We start from the raw sequence: 23,563 nt of genomic DNA on the forward strand, positions 1-23,563 counted from the left end.
AGTAAGGACCTTACTGTTGTTGAATCAAGTTTAGGGCATTGATGTTATAGCATGAGATCACTGGCTGTTTAGTCAGCACCTAGCTCCAGGTTTATTCGGCTACTCAACTTGTAAAATTCATACAGTGAGGGATATTTCCAGTTTGATCATATAAACAAAGCACTTTTATACACCAGAAAGAGGACTGGGTAATGGTTATACAGATAATGGTATGTGACCATTTTAACTCCCAAACACCTCTGAGAAGAACTGGTTCTGGGTGATGTATTAAAACCAACATCATGAAACAGTTGTTGCTAGAACAGGATTTGCTGTTTGAACTGTGCTATGAGATGTAATATCATATCAATGTCTTTTCCACAAGGAACTGTTTCTTTGATTTAACAATGATCATCATTAAAATTGGCTTAGGAGGGTTTCATGCACGTTGAAGTTGAAACTTGGGGCCAGGACTAAAGTCTGACAGCTCATGATCATTTTACTTCAAACATTAAAACACCCTATTGAGGCCACCATATCACCTACAGGAAACATGAGACTCCTTCCTTCCTGCTCCTAAAAGCAGTTGATCTATGTGCCATTGTGATGTTGCCGCATCAATGCTTCGTTGGCTGAGAACAAATGATGACAAGCATTTCAACACTATATATAAGCTAGAAGAATCTGAGAGGCACAGTGGGAATCCAGGTAACAGACAATAAAATAGTCAGGAGGAACAGGAAACAGAATGAGCTTGACAGAATGTAAAAACTAGTCTCTAGTTAAGCCCGTGTGTGTGTGTGCGTGTGTGTGTGTGCGCGTGCGTGCGCACACGCGCACACGCTTAGTTACTCAGTTGTGTCCAGCTCTTTGCAACAACATGGACTGTAGCCCACCAGGTTCCTCTGTCCATGGGATTCTCCAGGCAAGAATACTGGAGTGGGTTGCCATTCCTTTCTCCAGGAGATCTTCCCAACTCAGGTATTGAACCCGGGTCTACCTATATTCCAGGAGGATTCTTTACCATCTGAGCCACCAGGGAATCCCTAAGCCCTTATATAGCAAGCGCTATACTGAGAGTTGGAGCCAAAGGACTAGAGCCCAGCTGGAGAGGCCTTTTCATGAAAAAGCTATGGTGGAACTGCCATAAAGTCCAGAAGAGCTGGTATAGAGTCAGAAGAGCTGAGTTCTGTTCCTTCGTCTGCCGTTATTCAGGCAGCACAATGGAGAGTTTAAGAACTTGGACCTTGAGGCAGACTACCTGGGTTTAAACCCTAGATTTTCTACCATTTAACTGCGTGAACTTAGGGAAGTTACTTGGCCTCTCTGTGCCTTGGTTTTCTCATCTGTAAAATGCAGATAATAATCAGATTGATCTCCAAGGACAGTTGTGAAGATGAAAGGAATGATAGATACAAAGCCCTTGGAACAGAACCTGACCAGAATAAGTGCATGATTAGTGTGAGCTATTGTTTCCTGTTAAATGGGACCGGAAATAAGTCATTTATACATATGACTTATTTTTAGGAATTGGCTCACACAGTTAGAGGCTAACAAGTCCTAGGATCTGCCATCTGCAAGCTGGAGACATGGCCAAGCTGGTGATGTAGTTCACCCTGAGTCTGAAAGCCTTAGGACCAGGAGAGCGGATGGTGTAATCCCCAACCTGAGGGCAGGGGAAGAACAATGTCCCAGCTGGGGCAGTCAGTCACAGGGAGTAAACCCTCCCTTCTTCCACCTTGTTGTTCCGTTCAGGTCTGCAGTGGACTGGATGATGCCTGCTCACACTGGGAGGGCAATCAGCTTCTCAGTCCACCGATCCAAATGCTAATCTCATCCTAAAAATCCTCACCCAGAAATAATGTGGAGCCAAGTATCTGTGATCCAGGCACACTGACACACAAAATTCACCATCGCATTGGGTTAGTCAGGAGCGGGCAATGAGAAATTCAGATAGATGAGACCCCACCCTCAAAAAGGCTTGAGAGCAAGGGCAGCTGGGCCATCGCACTGCTGTCTGTTGTTCCCCAGTGGCTGCTCCAAGGCTTCCTGACTCCCACTCATCTCTGGGTGTTAATGAAGAATCTGGGCCATGACTTCAAGGAGGACAGCAAAATTGGAAAAAAAGATTGACAGGCAAAAAGCTGCTAAGGAGTGCTTCCAAAATGCAGCCCCAAGTGGGCATGTGTTCCTGAAAACTTCGTGTAAACAAAATCATATTTTAAATGTACAAGAGACATTTCCCACAAAGAAATCTTTGGTATATATTTTTCAAATGTAAATGTTTCATAGATTCCAGGACACCAACATTAATAACAGGCTTCAATTTTTTTCTAGAAAAAAAGTGATAAACAAGAAAAAGAATTTTAAAGAGAATTACAAGGTACATCCAATTTCAGAAATAATAACATGGAGTAAGAGTGGGGGAGAGGGTCCACTGGGAATTGAGAAAAGTGGCAGCCAAGTAGATTAGAAAAAGCAAGAGACACAGAGATAGAGGCCCCTGTTGTGACCTTGTGTCTACCTCTTGGGCAACCCACTTGGCTTCTCTGGACATCCAGCTTCCTGTGTATAGAATAAGGATGTAAGATGAGATGAGAGCTAGAGTCACCGTCAGTGTCAAGTTTAATTGGGATCTAGATTTATTGATGCCTCTCTCTCAGTTTGTGACAAGAGTTTCTTGGATAAAACTGTCTGCTACCTGCTGCTTGTGGCTTTGTGAAGAGACACTTTAATTTTCCTACTGTTTCAAGTTTCTCAGTTGGGGCTTCAATATCTGGGGATCAAAAGAAGATGGACCGGATAGCTGCAGCATCTTCCGTTCCCCTCCTATTACCCTGGCCTTGGAAGTGCCCCAGGGGCTCCAGTGCCCTGTGAGAGGGAGGCTGGCAGTGTATGGAGGAATGGGCAAAGGCTTCCAGGTGGAGAGAGGGGAGTACATGCCACCCAGTTTTGGCCTCTGCCCCCCTGTGCCGGGTAGAACAGCCCACTGGTGGGTCTGTAATGACCCTTGTCTGCAGATGACACTCACTGTCGCCTCCTTGCAGAGAAAGAAAAGGACAGGGTGGAGAGGAGTGGTTTAAAAGGAATAAAAAAGATGCTTTATTTACTTCCTAAAATGAGGGTTCAGATTTGATTGAGAGAGATAAAATGTGAAAACAATGGATGAATATGCGTTTGCCTTCTCACTTCTCCATCATGAGGATTTTTAAGTTTGAGTCTTGATGTGGATTCCTTATCTCAGGGCAAGAGCCAGTTTGATGCTAATCCTCTAAGGATCATGTTCATTTTAGATGCCAACTTTCTTCAATTTCAAGTGGTTATTATTTATGCAGAAGAAATAGGTATTTGGTTTTTGTGGTGGTCATTGCTGTGACTCAGAAGTGCACTGGGAAAAATGTAAAGCACTGGTGTGCAGCATGCTATGTCTGACTTCAAGCTTCCCTAACGTTGAAAGCACTGACCTTGGAGTTGGGAAGAGAGTCAGAACAGCCAGCTCCAGCACATCACCACTCATTGTTAATGCTTCTGCTTATGTCAGACCCCAGAGGAAGTACCAGATTGAAAGTTCTCTAAAATTATTTCTAGAATTGTTTAGGCCTGCAGCTGCAAAAAAAGAAATGTTACAGAAATTTTTAGTGTAGAAATCGTGAATGTACAGCTCAATGAATTTTCACAAACTGAGCACACCTGTATAATCAGCACTAAATCAAGAAACAATATTATCAGCCACCAGAAGGCCTCCTTGTAGTCCCTTCCGGTCAATGCCTCCACCTGCCCCTGCCAAGGATAATAAGCATCCTGGCTTCTAATAGCATATTAATTGTGCCTGATTTGTATTTCACATGAATATAATCAGACAGCACACACTCCAGCATGGCTTTTATGCTTATTGTTATGTTTGTTGGATTCATTCATATTGTTGCATGCAGTTTTAAATCATTCATTTTCATTGTTTTATAGTATTCCATTTTAGGAATCTTCCACAATTTATCCATCCTACCATTGATGGACATTTGGGCAGTTTCCAGGTACTGGCTATTACTAGTAGTGCAGCTATAAACATTTTTGTACATGTCTTTGGATGCACACACATGAGCAATTACATGGGTTATCTCTGTAAGAGGGGAGCTGCAGGGTCAGGTACACATAAGCTCACCATTAGCACATGCTGCCAAGCAGTGTTCCCAAGTGGTGGTGCCATAGTACCTTCCCACCAGCAATACCCCCCATCCTCACTCACAGTTCAGTTCAGTTCAGTCGCTCAGTCATGCCTGACTCTTTGCGACCCCATGGACTGCAGCACACAGGCCTCCCTGTCCATCACCAACTCCCGGAGTTTACTCAAACTCATGTCCACTGAGTCAGTGATGCCATCCAACCATCTCATCTTCTGTTGTCCCCTTATCCTCCTGCCCTCAATCTTTCCCAGCATCAGGGTCTTTTCAAATGAGTCAGTTCTTCACATCAGGTAGCCAAAGTATTGGAGTTTCAGCTTCAGCATCAATCCTTCCAATGAATATTCAGGACTGATTTCCTTTAGGATGGACTGGTTGGATCTCCTTGCTGTCCAAGGGACTCTCAAGAGTCTTCTCCAACACTACAGTTCAAAAGCATCAATTCTTTGGCATTCAGGTTTCTTTATAGTCCAACTCTCACATCCATACATGACTACTGGAAAAACCATAGCTTTGACTAGAGGCACCTTTGTTGGCAAAGTAATAACTCTGCTTTTTAATATGCTGTCTGGGTGGGTCATAACTTTTCTTCCAAGGAGTAAGCGTCTTTTAATTTCGTGGCTGCAGTCACCATCTGCTGTGATTTTGGAGCCCCAAAAAATAAAGTCTGTCACTGTTTCCCCGTCTATTTGCCATGAAGTGATGGGCCTGGATGCCATGATCTTAGTTTTCTGAATGTTGAGCTTTAAGCCAACTTTTTCACTCTCCTCTTTCACTTTCATCAAGAGACTAGTTCTTCTTCGATTTCTGCCATAAGGGTGGTGTCATCTGCATATCTGAGGTTACTGATATTTCTCCCAGCAATCTTGATTCCAGCTTGTGCTTCATCCTCACTCACACTTGCTATTAATTATGTTTTCACTTTAGTTATGCTGGTAGATATATAGAGGTATGATAAAGAATCTGCCTGCAATGCAAAAGACCCCAATTCGATTCCTGAGTCGGAAAGATCTCCTGGAGAAGGGAAAGGCTACTACTCTATTATTCTTGGGCTTCCCTCATGGCTCAGATGGTAAAGAATCTGCCTACAGTGCGGAAGACCTGAGTTTGACCCCTGGGTTGGGAAGATCCCCTGGAGGAGGGCATGGCAACCCATTCCAGTATTCCTGCCTGGAGAATCCCATGTACAGAGAAGCGTGATGGGCTACAGTCCATGGGGTCACAAAAATTCGACACAACTGAGCAACTAAGCACACACGTATAGTGGTATCAGTGTTGTAATAGCCAGTGGTATTGAGAACATTTTCATATGTTTTCTGGTCATTTTAGTATCCTCTTTTATGTGTAGTCAGCTAAGTAATTTGCCCACTCATCACTTGAGTTATCTGCCTTCTTATTACTCACTTGTCTTTTAAGTATTTCTTCTTCCTTTTTAACTCATAGATACTAAAAAATCTGAATTCTGAAATAAGCCACTTTTCCTTGGGGCCCAGAGGTGCTAGTTAGAAAAGCTTTGCTACCTCTGCTTTCTCTACACTGTACATTGCTCTCTGTCAAGTCATCAGATTTTGTACAAATTTCATAGTGTAGCTTAGCAATATTAGGAAGCAATTTAGGGAGAAGGACTTTTTAAGAGAAAACACTTAATGCAAATGCAAATACATTTTAAAAAGAGAACAATTATTTCTTAAATGAGAGTAAGAGCTATTCAAATAGTCTGTAAGAAAGAAAGGAGTTGAAACCTCAGTAACCTGAAAAAAGTCATTCTGATTCTGTATTAAATATGAATTTTTTTTAAGTTTTCAGAGGTAAGGCTTCTTTTTTCTTTGTATTATCTACATAGAAAAGCTTTGTTCCATATCTGCAGTTTTTTTTTTTCAGAACCTTGTCCACTAAAAATTGAATTCCTCCTATGTGCTGGGTGAGCTGTCTTATTTTTTAAATCCTTATTTAGATACGGGGGTGCAATCTGTTAATCCATAACTGATTCTATGGCAAGCATATAGAAAATTATAAAGAATAGTTCACTATTTCAGAGGTTAGGAAACTTTCCTTGGATGGCTGGATGGGGGTCAGACATACCAAAAAGATTTGTCATAGAAGTCTAATTACTTTATCCTCCTTCATTTTTTTTTTCTCATATAATAAGACAAAGTATGAAGACCACTATTTCAAGAGTGAGAGTTAAGTTTCCCCATGAGAAAGAAGAAAGAATTTTCCTAGAATGTTCCAGAAAGAATTGGGGATATTCCCAGTAATTTAAATTGGATCATAGACCTAAAAGTATAAGTTGGAACCATAAAGCTTCTAGAAGACAACATGGAAGAGTATATTTTCAGTTTTGAAAAAGCAAAAATTTCTTAAAGAGGACACAGAAAGTGTTAACCTTAAAAGAAAAAAAATATAGAAATTAATTTCATCAAAATTTAAAATTTTGTTATAAGTCAAAAGGCATCAAGATATAAAACATATATCAGAGAACTTGAATCTGGTATATATATTCCAGCAATAAAAAGCAAACAATGTTAAGATGACAAATACTTGAACAGACACTTTACCAAAGAAAGCAGAGGAATGGTCACTAAGCACATGAAAAAGTACTCAAAAATCATTAATCATTAAATAAATATGAGTTCAAACCACAATAATATATCATTTTATGTTATGTACTTGGTTGCCTCAGTCCTGTCCGACTCTTTGTGACCATATGGACTATAGACCACCAGACTCCTCTGTCCATGGGCTTCTCCAGGCAAGAATACAGGGGTGGGTCGCCATGCCCTCTTCCAGGGGATCTTCCTGACCCAGGAATCAAACCCATGTCTCCTGCATCTCCTGAATTGCAGGTGGATTCTTTACTGCTGAGCCACTAGGGAAGCCCCACTTTATATTATACATTATAATTATTTTTACATTATATTTTATGCATTATATAATTAAAAAGACTGACAGTATCAAATACTAGCAAAGGTGTGAAGCAACTAGAAATTTCATCTATCACTGATGGAGAGAATAAATGATTTCTGGAAAATTGACAATTTCTCATAGATTTAAACACAGATCAATAATGAATTGATCACTATTACACTATGAATCAAAAATACCACTCTTGGGTATTTACCCAAGAATAATGAAAGCATATGTTTACAAAAGAGTTGTGCAATAATATTCATAGTAGTCATATTCATAATAACTTAAAACTGTAAACAGCCCAAATGTCTGTGAGTAGGAGCATGGATAAACAATTGTGGAATATCCACATAGTGGAATACTACTCATCAACACAAAGGAATGAAAATGTAACAGTATGAATGAATCTCAAAAACTTGACATTGAATAAAAGCAGCTGTATAGTTCTATAAAAATAGGATAAGTATGATATGTGCAAAGAATGTTATGATGTTGACCTAAGAAGTAATGAAGGGTTGGCGGAGTGGCAACAGGAAGATTAGCCAATGAAGGACTTCAAAGGTAATCTAGAGAGTGAGAATTGACCAAACAAAATAATAATATTTAGACTCTTGTCAAATAAATAATATGATATAAATGCTTTCTGAAGACTATCCCCCCAGTCAAGTGCTTTTTTTTTTTTTTTTTTTTTTTTTTACAGAAGGAAGAAACAGGAAGCTAGAAAACCCATTACAAATTCTGAAGTTTCCCAGGCAGGAGGTGATTCATCCTTGTATTCCAGTTTAGTGGAATTTTTTTTTTTAATGAAAGCCATAAAAATCTTGAAACTAGGACAAAACATTTCTTTTTACAGAATTTATTCCACATTTTCCACTCAATGAATTATTTGGAACTGGTTTTAGGGCCTTGCTAGTCACCAGTATTCTAAAGAAGCTATACTGATGGTTAGATGTCCACAGCCACAGGAGAGAAATATTAAATTCCCTCATATAGCTGTATTTTCCCCTTTCTTTTCATTGTGTCCTCAATTCTGTGTCCCCAATTTGTGGTAAACAATCAAAAGCAAATGTTGAAAGACAAAACTATCCCATCGTGTATTTTTAGCAGTTGGCCTGTATTTCCTATTCTTAATGAAGGCTCATGGGTAAACGCTATGCTTATCAGTGTCCACAATTGCTGTTTCTGTAGAAATTAACTCAAAAGTCATGTGGTAACCATGGTAACATTAGAAGAAGTTGCAGAAGTGGTGTTTAGGGAAAATGAAAAAATCTCTGCCTTCTCCCTCTCTCTGATCTTCTGTGCTCCACTGTTTCCATCCTTAGAGGAGAGAACTGATTTCCCAAGAGCCATTATGGGGAGGAGGGGGCTTTGCACTGATATTGGGCTAGTCCCAGGCCTGGCCAACTACACTTCCATCTCATAACTTCCTTAAAAACATATTCTGACCTGCCCTAGAAAACTTGGAGACCTATATAGTCAGCCCATGGGTTCCAAAATCCTTGTTTCCTACTACAGCCTCTGAAGAAAAATACAGACCATCATGAGAATTTTTACTTGTATGTGGAGGGATAAGACTATAAATTTTAAGTTTAAGAAACAGCCATGTTTTTCTTATTCTTCAAAAATAGCAAATCCCATCCAGAATTCACAGGTCATCCTGATTTAGTGTGATAGAGACACGCCACATGCAGCTGAATTGAAGGCATTTAAACATGAAAGAAATTTGCTTCTTTTCCGTAGAAGTCTGAGCTGAGTATATCTGAGCATATCATCAGGAACCAGGCCCCTTTGGTCTTATTGCCATTGTCCTCTTGACCCAGGCTTGCTCATCACTGCACCTGCATTCTCAGCATCACACCTGCATTCTCACCACTGCGATGGCCAGAAGTTAGTTCTAGGGCTACACACAGCTGCAAGAGAGGCTGAGAAATACAGTCTTTATTCTAGTGGAAAGAATCCACATGCAGCTGAATCAATAACCTAACTAATACAAGCAATGCATGCTAAGTCACTGCAGTTATGTCCGACTCTTTGCAATCCTATAGACTGTAGTCTGCCAGGGTCCCCTGTCCATGGGATTTCCCAGGCAAGAATTCTGGAGTGGGTTGCCATTTCCTTTTCCAGGCAATCTGCCCAACCCAGGGATTGAACCCACATCTATTATATCTTCTGCATTAGCAGGCGGGTTCTTTACCACTAATACATACTGTGATCTCATTTAGTCTTCCCATCCTGTACATTGATAGAGTAGTCAAGGCAGGAATAAGTCTTCCCATTCTGTGCATGTGAGGCTCACAGCACCTGAGTAACTAGCTCAGGACACAGATAATCAATGGTTATGTCTGGACTAGAGGTCAATTTCGGGTCTGAGTTCCAGTGCAAGACTGTGTTGTGCTGTAGTACAAGGACCCCTCAGCCCTACTGAAGGAGGTTGAGAAGTGCTAGCCCAGGCCCCTAGATTACTGTGGGACTTTTCTCCATTTTCACTTTTCAGTCTCTTTACTGAAAGGTTCTCAGCTGTTGCCTCTTGCTGAAATCTGTTTATAAAAATGTTACTTTCAATGAGCTGTTGACTTTGAAAATAAATATTGGAAGTTGTTAGAATTCAATTTAAAATCAGACTAAATTGTCTTGGAATCAGGGCCCAAATTTCTCCCCTTTAAGCAAATTATCTTGAATTGATCTTTTAGTGGATAATCCTGTGTATCAACTTGACTCTGTAGACATCTTTCCCACCTACCTCTTCTTACTGAATTCCAGAGAGATGGTTTAGCCTTATACACATGTTTTGGTCTCAAAAGCAGTTTTTTTAATGGCTGGATTTTATAAGCTTGGCGATTTATTTTTTTAGTCAACAGATTGTATTACTAGAAGAAAGATAAATTCAGATTAAAAGACCATGATTTTTATTTTATAACAAAAATAAAACTTGATTGTCATATCTTCTGAAATATGCTGATATATTATACAATGCTATTCTCCCCATGTATGTCATATTTTCAGTGGGTCACAAAAGAACAGTTGGCAAGCAGATTTAAAAGATAAAATCTAAGAAAAAAATGTTAAATGTGACAAAGAAGTTATGTTAAATTTAATGTATTTGATTTTAGCACATAGAATATTACTATTAGGTGACTCAAGTTTTAATATCAATTTTGATGAGTTCCAGAAAACAAATTCCTACATCTTCAAGAGGAAATAATATGATTTGCATGATAACCTTCTTGAGGACAATGAAAAGAATATTTGTAAATTTCTTTGAGTTATTTTTAGAAAACAGAAACATCTTAATCCTGTAAAATGAGCGCCACTTCTAATAATCAGGCCAATAACAATAATAGAACAATTCATTAGTTCAGTCATTTGCTGTTGAGACCACCCAAGCAATTTACTTCCCACTGAAAATTTGAGCATCGATTTCTGTCAAAGAATGGGGAGTTTTAGGGTGATTAAATAAGGATGGGAAGACTTAGAGCACAGCATCCATGGCCATGCAGATATAGTACATCTAAAGCACTATGCTGGCTACCCAAAGAGCCTTATCAATAAATGCTCTGAAAAGTGAAAGTCTCCAGAATAATCCTGTTAATGAATGGGAGGTGGGCTCATTTATTCCTTTTTTTAATCTGTGATGGGCAGAAGCTTAGCCAAGTCAGGTGAATATTAAGGTAGAAAACATTACCTTAAATCTCTATTTCACCTTAATAATATTTGCTTCTTGATCTCAGAAGCTGGGAACAGTGGCTTTCAATTTGAAGGAGATCAGGGAAAGGCTTGGGCAAATTACATAATGTATGACAAGACAACAATGATAGAGGAAACAAAGAAATAAGAAGAAAACACTATTGGCCAGGAAAAAACAATCTCTTGGACCAGCTACATACAATTAAGATCCTGGGATTATGAAACCAGAAAGAAGGATAGTGGCATAAGGATACAAAACAATAATTTTCTTTGGTAGTTTGCTGAGCTGCTGCTCTAAACCAATGCCTAGGTCATCTATTTTGTATTCAGAGTACCGTGCCCTCTGAAGGCTAGCTCGCTGTGCCCATGTGAGGTGACATTTTCAAACTGCCAGGTAAATGTTGGACTCATTTGTTTAATGTCAAGTTTTTTACATGAGATTATGAGATCTGGGATCTGGAGTATAGTATATCTGGTACTGGGGATTATTCAAAGATATATTTGTTTATTTTGTTTTGTTTTTAGGAATTCAGCTTTGGATTAGTAGTACCATTGCAAACTATGCATTTGTATAGAATGAATGTATTATGTGATAGACTGAAGGCTAACACAAAAAATTTTATTTTAAAATGTTGAAATCAAATAAATATAAATTAATGTTTTTCATTCCATTATATAATAAAGATTCGCTGACTAAAAACTAATTTCTGATCTGGTTAGAGAGGTTTCAATACTCTGAAATATTCTAATTTTTCAGCTGGATCAGGGATTATGAATGCATAGGCATTATTTTGTCCCATTGTAAAAGTTTGCTGTTTCATGTCTGTAATAAATAGAAGTGAGCAAAACGTCAGAGACATAAAGTGGAATGCACAGTAATGAAATTGGTTTCTGGACATATTTATCTGAATTTATACACCCTAATGAAGGTTGTCCCCTATGGCAGAGGAGTGCATAATTAAATTTTTCAGTCTTGTCTAAAGTTGTTTTATTAATACTAATTGAATAAGTCTCATAAATTTATATATCTAGTAAAATATAAATATTATAATCTTCAAATTTGTACAAGAAGATGTACATTGTATTAGCTACCTATCCCTGCCATAAAAAAATTATGCAAAGTTTATGAGTTGAACCATCACAGATTTATTGCCTGCTACAATTCTGTGGGTTAGAAATCCAATACAGATCTCTCCCACCTAAAACCAAGGTGTCAGCAGGGTTGCATTCCTTATGGAGGCTCTAGAGGAGAATCTATCTTCTTGCCTTTTCTAACCTCTAGAGGCCACCACACTGCTTGACTTAATGTCCCTTTCTCCTTTCTCAAAACAACCTTGCTCCCCTCTGACAATTCTTCTGAAGTCACATCTCCCTCTGACTCTTCTGCCTCTGTCTTCTACTGCAAAGACCTTTGTGATTATAATCCAGAATAATCTCCCCATCTTCTGATTAACAACGTTAATTCCATCTGCATGTATTCATCTATATGAATACCTAACATATTCATATAAGAATCAGGATGCAGACATGCTTGGGAGCCATTATTCTGCCTACCACACACATTTTTCCATTTCCACAATCAGGATATGACTTACAATCAATGCCATTGGAAAAAAAAAAACTGCTTCATAGTTTAACTGGCAATGCTTTTCTTCCTTCTTGGAACATAAAATGATGGTGCTTCCTAGGATTGATGACATTTAAACCTAATGGAATAACTTAAGGTAACTTCAAAATAATAAGCCAAATGAATAAAGTCTCTTCTGTGTGTCGTAAATCATATTCTCAAAACGATGTCAAAATTATTTCTAAAGAAAGATTAACTAACTCTGAGATGCTCCCTGAACTTCAATTACTAAATTTTAAGATAATGAATTTTTACAATTCAGGTTGAATCACTAATTATTAGAGAAATGCAAATCAAAACTAAAATGAGCTATCACCTCACACCAGCCAGAATGGCTATCATCAAAAAATCCATAAACAATAAATACTGAAGAGGGTGTGGAGAGAAGGGACCTCTCCTACACTGTTGGTGAGAGTGTAAATTGGTACAGCCACTATGGAGAACAGTATGGAGGTTCTTTTAAAAACTAAATATAGAGCTACCATATGACCCTGTAGTTCCACTCTTGGGCATATAAATCCAGAGATAAACATGATCCAAAAGGATCCATGCCCCTCAATGTTCACTGCAGCATTGTTTACAATAGCCAAGACATGGAAGCAACATAAAAGCCCACTGACAGAGGACTGGATAAAGATGTGGTACCGATACACAATGGAATATTACTCAGCTGTTAAAAAAATGAAATACTGCCATTTGTAACAACATGGATGAACCTAGAGATTGTCACACTGAGTGAAGTAAGACAGAGAAGGAGAAATATCATGTGACATCCCTTATATGTGGAATCTAAGAAGAAATGATACAAACAAACTTACAGAACAGAGAGAAACTCACAGACTTAGAGAACAAACTTATGGTTGCCTGTAAACACTGATCTATATTTTTTCTTCTTTATTTTTTGGATTGTGAACATATGATAACACATTTACAGGAGACTTGGAAAATACAGACCCTACTATATATTACAATTATTTTTTTAAGTAAGTAAATTATTTTTAGTTGGCATTTCAATATCAAACTCTCATAGATTAATAGCATGAATAGACAGAAAAGTAGAAGGATATAGTAGACCTTAAAAGCACTGTGGACCAATTCAACATAATTAAGAATTATACAGTTTTCACAAACAGCAGGATACAAATTCTATTCAAATTCCTATAGACTATAAATCAACTGGAACATATCCAGGGACATAAAACAAGGCACAGAAATTTCATGGTCTAAAGGTATTGAAATCATACAGGGTATGTTCTCTTATCACTGTAAAATTATATTAGAAATCAATATCAAAAGATATTTGTGAATAACCCACATATTCAAGTACAATGTGACATTTACCAAGAGAGATCTTTGACTTAGTCATTGAAAGCCTCAATGAGGTCAAAAGACTGAAAAAACACAGAAGATGATTGTAGAGAAGAAAGCATTTAAATAAGAAATTAATATCTAAATAAGAAATATTAATAATATCAAAGATGCCATAAAACCCCATACATTTGGAAATTAAATGTCCACTTTTAAATGATGGCACACTACTATATTTAAAATGGATAACAAACAAGGACCTACTCAGTGTTACATGGCAGCCTGGATGGGAGGGGATTTGAGGGAAGAATGGATACATGTATGGCTGAGTCTTGGCTGTTCACCTGAAACTATCACAACATTGTTAATCAGCTATACCCCAATACAAAATACAAAGTTTTTTTAATTACATTTTAATTTTAAAAACTCCTTGAAAAAAAAATAAAATAAAATTCAGGTTGACCACTCATCTATCTTTAAAGATCATGGCTGACTAAATTGACAGCTTCCTTTATTAAGGATTTTAAAACAACAGACCCTTGTAGATTCAGCTTTGCCCTTAAATATTAGTCTTTATCTTTGGGTGATAATCTATAACCCCTCTCATTCCTAAGAATACTTGTTTTAATCAATTTTGCAGTTGAGCTTGTTTGTCTGAAACACTCCTGAAGAGTGTAAACTATGAACTACAGATTGTGTCAAATGAACTTTACTGCATTTTCATTGAAGCTTCGTACTCTATTGTCATTGTGCACAGGGCATTGCTTCCCATCAATAAGAGCCCCCCACCACACACACACACACACACACCCCTCCATAAAGACTAAGCTCTTTAAAAGATATTACCAGAAAGAAACAGAGGATCCCCCTCAGGACTTTGGGAGGAAATGGGCTTGACAACTTGACTCACCTTGGAGCCCTTAAGAGTCTGATAAATACTGTGAGAATATCTAAAATAAAGTTCATCTTAATATCATTAATAAAACATTTCATACATATGCAATAACAGTGCTTTGTGCAAAATATTTTTCAAGATTCTTTTCAATTCTGAGTTTTTTGTTGGTTTGTTTAGTCTACAGATAAATGACAAGTTCTCTCCATCAGTGTCAGGGAGAAGTTAGGGGTTTATTGTCGCTGTTGTCTAATCGCTAAGTCGTGTCAGTCTTTTTGTGACTCCCTGGACTGTAGACTGCCAGACTCCTCTGTCCATGAGACTCTCTAGGCAGGAATACTGGAGTGGATTGCCATTTCCTTCTCCAGGGGATCTTCTTAACCCAGAGATCAAATCCACATCTCCTACTTTGGCAGTGGATTCTTTACATCTGACCCATCAGGGAAGCCCATGGGGTTTATATTGTGCACTAATAACGTGATATGTGTGTTTAAGTCACTCAGTTGTGTCTGACTCTCTGCGACCCTTTGGACAGTAGCCCACCAGGCTCCTCTGTCCATGGGATTTTTCAGGCAAGAATACTAGAATGGGTTGCCATTTCCTCCTCTGGGGGATCTTCCTGACCGAGGGATTGAACCTACATCTCCTACATCTCCTGCAATGCAGCCGGATTCTTTACTGGCTGAGCCATGAGGGAAAGTGAAAGTTAAAGTCACTCAGTCACCTCCAAGTCTTTGTGACCCCATGGACTAAACAGTCCATGGAATTCTCCAAGCCAGAACACTGGAGTGATTAGCGTTTCCCTTCTCCAGGGGATCTTCCCAACCCAGGGATCGAACCCAGGTCTCCTGCATTACAGGTGGATTCTTTACCAGCTGAGCTACAAGGGAACCCCAAGAATACTGGAGCAGGTAGCCTATCCCTTCTCCAGTGGATCTTCCAGACCCAGAAATCAAATTGGGATCTCCTGCATTGCAGGTAGATAATAAAGTGATGTGACCGCCAAACCCTAACTCTCAACACTTAGAGATTTATAGCCAATGATGTCTGTATCTGGAGGCAAAAATGAGGGTTGAAGAGGAATCTGCTTAAGTAATAGACTCTGAGTGCATAGTGACAGTAGCTAAACTGAATTAGAGAATCTTGGCAACCTCTGTGCCTACATCAAAACTCTCCTTTGAAAACAAGGACTTGTATCAATTTAAGAGTGATGAGATGTCAGATTGTGCTGCTTCAGGTAACGGAATCACTGTCTCCTTCCCATTCAAAATCAAACCCATAGGGATTAAACACAAATTAAATGTTGCTAATAACAACGATAGCTAAAACACTAAGGGACTGGGCTGTTGATCAAATTTAATTCCCCTGAGAAGAGAAATTCCAGCAGACACACAACAGGGAGTAAAAAGGTTTTAAAGAGTCTTTATTAACTAAAAAGCAATTCTTAATCTTTCTTATAAACCTTGGCCCTTTTGTTATTTGCAAAGGGTCTCCTCAAGTGTTAGAAATTTGGCAATTTGCTTTACAACATTTATAGGTCTTTTTTCCACCTAATGATTTGGAGGAAATATATGTTGAGAGAATTAATTTAATGACACGCCAGATAAAGTATTAGTAGAATTCAGTAGCTGGATCATTATGCCTGTTGTATAAAAAGTATGGATTGTTTGATTGCTCCATCTTTTCTTCAGCGATCCTACATTTACACTTTACTAAAGTCCAAGTTTAGTATGATTTAGCTATTTGCACTAGACTCCTCTGCTAATTACACCCACACTGGCAAGTTAGGTGACTGCATCTTTTCCTGGGTGTTTTGTGTAAGAATCTCAACCTCGATGTGCAGCAGAGGCCTGCCAGGTAAGCCCTGCCTGCCTTCACCTCACCCACGCCAAATTCTTCTTCACTACTTGCTCCAGAGCAGTGGTTTGGCTGAATCGCAGCTCCTCTGAGTGGCTCTGAGGAGGCCATGGAGGGAAGGAATGTGAGTAATGGAGAGAAAGGAAAGGAGCAACAGCAAGGGAGAGGGACATTAAGGAGAAACTGAGTAAGAGAGATGAGGTGAAGAGGTAGGAAGAAGGAGAAAAGATAGATATAATGTTCAGAGACAAAGAGGGTTTCCTGTAGTTATCTGGTTATGATAATAGTTATTGAAACTGGTAAATCAGAGCCTATCATTTCCTTACTAAAAACTCTCCAATGACTTTCCATCAGGCTTAGAACTAAATCCAGGCTCTTTGCGATGACCTACAAAGCCCTACATGATCTAGCCCTTACTGACACCCCTTAGTGACTAAAAACAATTCATCATCTCTTGCAGTTTCTATGGGTCAGGAATCAGGAGTGGCTTGGCTTGGTGATTCTGGCTCAGGGTCTCTCGTGAGGTTGCGGTCACATGTTAGCTGATGTCAAAGTCATCTGAAGGCTTGTGCAGGTTTGGAGAATGCTATCCCAGGAGGCTTACTCATATGGCTGGTTGTTTGCAGGAAGCCTCTCAGCATCAGCTTCTCAAAGTGGTCTGGGCTTCCTCACAGCCTGGCAGGTGAGTTCCTATGGTGATTATCCATGGAGAGAGCAAGGGAGGAAAAGGGAGAGAGAGATTGGAAACCACACAGAAGGAAGCTTTATCCTCTTTATGACCTAGCCTTGGAAGGTATATAAGTTCCCTCTGTCATACTCCAGTGACTGGGACAATCCCAAGACCCTCTCCAACTCTAAGGAGAGCGAACATAGACCACCTCTCTTGGTGGGTCACACTGTTAGAAGTACATCTAGGAAGAGACAAATATATAGATATGGCCATCTTTGGAAAATACTGTCTTCTGTGGGGAGAATTTCCTGTGATTATAATAACTATTTTATGTAATTGATAAGGAATATCAATTTGTCTAATGGCTTTCCATCAGTTACTTTCAAGAATTCCTTACTTTTAAAGCCTTATGTGACCGAGCCCTTCCCTGTGAACCCCTCTCCAACCCCCACACTCATCTTTTTGCCACTTCTCAAACCTACTAAGCACATTCCCTCTGCATGGATCAGTTTTCTCCGAGATAGTCACCTGATTTGCTTTCGTGTTTTATTCAGGTTTCTACTGAAAGAGCACCTTCTGAGAAAGGCTCTCCCTGTGAGTCCTCACTGCTTGCCCATGGACAAACTCACTTTCTCTCTGTCCTCGCTACCTCACTTTGTTTTTCTTCAAGGCTCTTGTCACCACCTGACATCATGGGTAGAGAGATAGATGGATAGCTGGGTGGATGGATAGATGGGTAGAAAGAGATGGAGACCATCAGTTCAGTTCAGTTCAGTCGCTCAGTCGTGTCCGACTCTTTGGGACCCCATGGACTGCAGCACACCAGGCCTCCCTGTCCATCACCAACTCCTGGAGTTTTACCCAAACTCATCTCCATTGAGTCAGTGATGCCATCCAACCATCTCACCCTCTATCCTCCCCTTCTCCTCCCACCCCCAATCTTTCCCAGCATCAGGGTCTTTTCAAATGAGTTAGCTCTTCGCATCAGGTGGCCAAAGTATCGGAGTTTCACCTCCAACATCAGTCCTTCCAACGAACACTCAGGACTGATCTCCTTTAGGCTGGACTGGTTGGATCTCCTTGCAGTCCAAGGGGCTCTCAGGAGTCTTCTCCAACACCACAGTTCAAAAGCATCAATTCTTCTGCACTCAGCTTTCTTTATAGTCCAACTCTCACATCCATACATGACCACCAGAAAAACCATAGCCTTGACTAGATGGACCATATATATAATGTCATATATTAGATACAGATATAGAGCTTTGCTCTTTTGCTCTCAGCAGTATATGAATTCTATGAGGGCAGTAACTCATTTTGTTCACCAGCTGTCTCCAATAGACAGAACAGTGTCTACCCTAGAGTAAGTGCTACTCTGTGTATGTGTGTGTTGAATGAGCAAATGAAAAAAACAAAGGGATATTACCTCTTCCTGAAGGCCGTTCCCAAGTTGTTCTGACCAGTGTTGGCAGTGCTGTAATGCGCGTGTCTGGGAAGATTAGGAAGGGCAGGACTCCACAACATGAATACCTGCTAACCGCTAAGTCACAATGAGACCCAGTATAATCAATCTTTTCAATCTTGATGAAAGAATAAGAAAAGCCTATCATAGTACTTAGCTAAACTAGGTAGAGTTTGGTGTGATTTGTGAATTCAAGAGTCCAGCCCAGCCCTTCTTTGCCTTTGTTGGTTGATGGTGCCAAAATCAATAATCCTTGAGGCTTTCTGAAATAGTGGAGCATTGCCTTAATAATGATATATCAAACAGTTAAAACTTAAGGGTAAATAGGATTCTGTAATGGATTTAAAAGAATTTTTTTTTTTGGCTGGTCTGCCGGGTCTGCTGTCATTGCAGTGCAGTGGCTTCTTACTGCCGTAGCTCCTTTTGTCGCAGAGCTCAGGCTCCAGCGCGTGTAAGCTTCAGCCGTTGCAGTGCGCAGGCTTGGTAGTTGTGGCTGGCGAGTCCCAGTGCGCAGGCCCGGTCGTTGTTGCCCATGGGCCTAGTCGCCTCACTGCATGTGGGATCTTCATGGACCAGGGATTGAACCTGTATCCCCTGAATTGGCAGGCAGATTCTCAACCACTGCACCACCAGGAAAATCTTATAATGGATTTTAAAGGACAGCTTGCCTTACATATTACTGGGTTCAAGAGAAATTGTACTGCTAAGGAGATGAGACTTCAGACCTTTTCTGAAAGCCAGCAGAATAAAATCAAGAAATGCCTACGCTTACTCATTTAAGAAATTTAGCAACAACATGAGCAGTGATGGCTCTGCTTCTACAGAAAGCAGAGAAAAACATCAAGACATCTCTGGAACACGCCTCCTAACTGCTGTGCTACAGCCATGCTGAGCAACTCACAGTTCCCAATCAAACCAGGCCGTCTTACCCCTCCACGGCCCTGCTTGCTGGGAATGCTACACTCTTGAGCTTTTACCTCCTGGTGCTCTCTTAACCCACACCTGCCACAGGAGAACCAAGCGCTGCATTCTGTTAAGTCCATGGTACACCGCTCACAGCACCATAACATTTTTTGGCATTCATGTAAGTTTGCATGCCTGCCCCCTGTCCTAGGGGCTACCCTGGTGTCTCAGCTGGCAAAGAATCCACCTGCAATGTGGGAGACCTGGGTTCAATCCCTGAGTTGGGAAGATCCTCTGGAGAAGGGACTGACTACTGACTCCAGTATTCTGGCCTGGAGAATTCCATGAACTATATAGTCCATGGGGTTGCAAAGACTCGAACACGACTGAGTGACTTTCACTTCACTTCACTGCCACTATCCTAGATCACCAGCTTCTCCAGGGCAGAGTCTGGGGTCACGTTGGTGTTTGTGTCCTTACTAACTAACCAATGACCTTGACATAGGACACACTGAATAGAAGGATTTGATGGATGGACAGGCAGACAGACAAATGTGTGAACTGTCTTATCAGTGCTCTGTTGAGAAGATCGCTTAAAAATATGGGGGGAGACACGCTCAGCACCCCGCTATGATTCTCACTGGGGAAGAGCACTAGTGACTCTCTTCCTGGGCTATCACAGTGCACATGACCCCTGTCCGTAAAGTCTGTGAGCTGAGAATTCTCAGGACAGGCGTGGTATCCAACCTGACCTCTGCAGTCAAACATTCACACGGCAGGGACAGCCTATGTGATGATCCTTCTGTAAGTTGCCAGACATCCAGTTGAACCCTGAAAAGCTCTTAATGTGCAATGACTGGGGAATCCAACTTGGCAGAGCTAGATATTCACTGTGCTAATATTATGAAATGACAGTTCCCTCCCTCTTCCAAATCTCCTTCAAGGATCTCCCTGTGGCCCACTCTAACTGGACGTCCAGGGAAGGGAATTCTAGAGAATGTCATTCTACCTTCCTTGACACATTTCAGAGCCACCACCTCTTCTCAGTTTCATTCTACAAGCAGAGAACTGAAAAGCAGTCATAGAAGTAGTTGGAGTTCTATTAATTCTGTATGCACATCTAATACAAACAGATAAAAGGTATAAATCTTAATATTTGCTTTCCTGCCCAAATTTTGCATAAAACTGCTATAGATGGAATTGGCCAAGAAAGCTTATGAGTTAACAAGCATTTCAGCGTGGCCCCAGATGGTCTGGTGTTTTGATTCTAGCTTGTTCTCTATCTTTTCTCCACAAGGCTTTTCCTTTCTCTTCTCTCCATTGGCCCCACCATTCTCTGCCTTCCCCTCTTGGATGCCCCTGGCATCAGTTTGATGTCTCTGCTGTGCTCTGCCCATGAAACCACATTTTCTTTTCTTTCTTTCTTTTTTTTTTTTTTTGAGACCACATTTTCTACTCCCTCTGATTTCTTTCTTCCCCAATACCTCTCCTCTCTCCATACTTAAATCTATTAGCCATCAGCATACTGGAGTTCTGTCATTTTAAATATATAACTGGAAATAGGCAGAAGATGATATTCTATATAGAAGACATTAAGAAGACAATTCCCATAAAACTGATTTTTTATGGGACATTCTGTAATGACATTCTGAATTCTTTCTGTACTGAGACATAAAGAATCTTATCTTCATTAAGTCCTAAGACCAGGTATGTGATATCAATTAAAAGGCAGTGGGTTTGAGTCCCAGCCCATGGGTTCAAGTCCCAAGCTGAGTTCTGGCTGGGTTCAAGTCCCACCTGAGGTGTGCAGTCTCAGGCGTGTGTGTGCTTAGTCACTAAGTTGTGTCCAACTCTTTGGGACCCCAAGGACTGCAGCCCACCAAGCTCCTCTGTCCATGGGATTTCCTAGGCAAGAATACTGGAGTGGGTTGCCACGCCCTCCTCCAGGGGATCTTCCCAACTCAGGGATTGAATCTGTATCTCCTGTGTCTCCTGCTTTGCAGGTAGGTTCTTTACCGCTGAGCCACCTGGGAAATCTTAAGTAATCACATTCTTAGAAATTCAGAGATAGAAACATTATAGGAGATATAATGCATGCATGTTGGGACCTCATATCAGCAAGTTAAGCCATTAACCTTATTAACAATGAGCTAAATGTTTTGTGCCAGGAATATATAGGTGTGATATTTACATAATTAAAAGTGGCAGAGGAGGAGGCTAGTCCTGTGTTCACCCCGAGAAGGTTAAGGCCAGGTCTAGAAGAAGCAGGCACGACTGTAGCAGAGCAGTCTCAGCTCCTGGGAAAGGTTCAAGATGAAGGGACATCAGTTCCTCCATCTGTACCTGCCTTAGGAACAGGCCTCCAAAGGCCTCAGAGAGCTGCACTCACCCTAAGGAGGAAGTTGTCCAATGGGAGGGGTGGGAGGAGAGAAATTTTATCCTATAAAGATCATTTTAGGTTTGCCTTTGTGGCCAAGCACATCTGTAAAACTAATTTCAAGGTCCCTTTTGCTCACCAAAATTATTCCCGCTTTTCTCAACATTACCAAAAATTTCCTTAACTACAAATCTTTCATTTGACAACCAGAAATAAAAGATTTAAAATGGAAATCTTTAGTTTAGATAAAATTTTAATGTGAATGAATTTCAATGAAAGGATAATGGGGTATTTGGCCTATCACTCTCAAGGATCAGACTGGTGTCTAATCCTTCCTGGCTTTCAGAGGAGAAAGGAGAAGTTGTGGCATCAGGGGGTAGGCTAGGGGGACCAGGAAGATGCACAACACATAGAGGCAGACTTTACCAGATTTAGCCATCACTGTCTTCTGCTGGGTGGGGACAGTGACAAGGTGGGGCACTGAGGAGTTGCTATAGGATACTTTCAATGGCGCTTAGCCCGCTTAGCATCGTGCATCACAGGCTGGGGAGAGAGGGGTTGATTAAGCTATCAAATTCTCACTCTGCAGAGGATTCTCATCACAGTCTTGAACAATCAGCAGCCTTATTCAAAGCCACATACCCATTCCCTCTTCAGTTCTATGCTGAGGACACCACCTCATTCCAACAGAACTTGCTGCTCCAGCAGTAAGTCCCTTTGTTCAGAAGGAAATGTGGCTTAGCAGGCTCAGGAATGAAATTCACTTTGTTAATTATATACTGCCTCCCCCATGGCTCAGCAGGTAAAGAATCCTCCTGCAACAGGAGACATGAGTTCTATCCCTAGGTCAGGATAGTCCCCTGGAGGAGGAAAATGGCAACGCACTCCAGTAGTCTTGGCTGAAAAATCCCTTGGACAGAGGAGCCTGAGGGTCACAAAGAATCAGACAAGACTGAGCAACTAATGAGATTGATAATAATTTTTTCTTACAGATCAGAATTAACCATTATGATTTATATAAACGTTATTAGGAAATATGTTTATAAAACCTTATTTGAAACACATAACATCATGTTAAGTATTGAAATGAAAATTAAAAACCTAAGAATGTTTCTTTACATTTCTAATATATATAATAAGTAATATATTTAAGTTATTTTTAATTGATAAAATGATATTACTAAGAAGGGGAAACCATGGTAAAAGAGAAAAGCGTATTCTTAGACAAAAGCAGCACCTAATTTTAACAGAGAAATAGATAAGAAGCAATTAAATTCATATTATACTTAAGAACAGCTCTGGAAATCTCTTCTTTTCAAGGAACTAATAGTTTCTGGGAAAAAAAGGAAAGACATTTAGGGGTGAACACTTGTCATTTGCTGTGAGGTGCTCTCAAATCTGTTCCCTCTACCTCAGATGAAAACATCATTGAAATTCACAGGAGGGCCAGGCTGTGCAGCCCACACTTGGCGGGTACAGAATGGAGCAAACTGCAGCTCTGAATAGGTTTTTCCGTGCACGTTGCTCTGTCTGTGTGATGCCAGTGGCAGATTCAGCAGTCACCTCACATAACCCACCCTTGCTCGCCCAAGCTTTTAACTGCTTTTAACAGGCTTTTCTTTGGAAATGATTGCACAGTTATTTAGTCATTTATAAAATCAACCAATTCCCATAGTGAGATTTATTTCTGTGGGAGTCAAATCTTAGATTCTAACTAGC

General features: G+C 40.2%; 1 protein-coding gene across 10 annotated transcripts in view; it reads left to right on the top strand.

The window, feature by feature from the left end:
* Positions 1 to 23,563, top strand: part of TRIM9 (tripartite motif containing 9) — a 116,479-nt gene that overhangs the window by 26,080 nt on the left and 66,836 nt on the right. The gene's annotated exons all lie outside the window — the stretch shown is intronic.

The sequence above is a fragment of the Bubalus bubalis genome, chromosome 11 (genome assembly GCF_019923935.1).
Source record: "Bubalus bubalis isolate 160015118507 breed Murrah chromosome 11, NDDB_SH_1, whole genome shotgun sequence".
In the NCBI taxonomy this organism is placed as follows: Eukaryota; Metazoa; Chordata; class Mammalia; order Artiodactyla; family Bovidae; genus Bubalus; species Bubalus bubalis.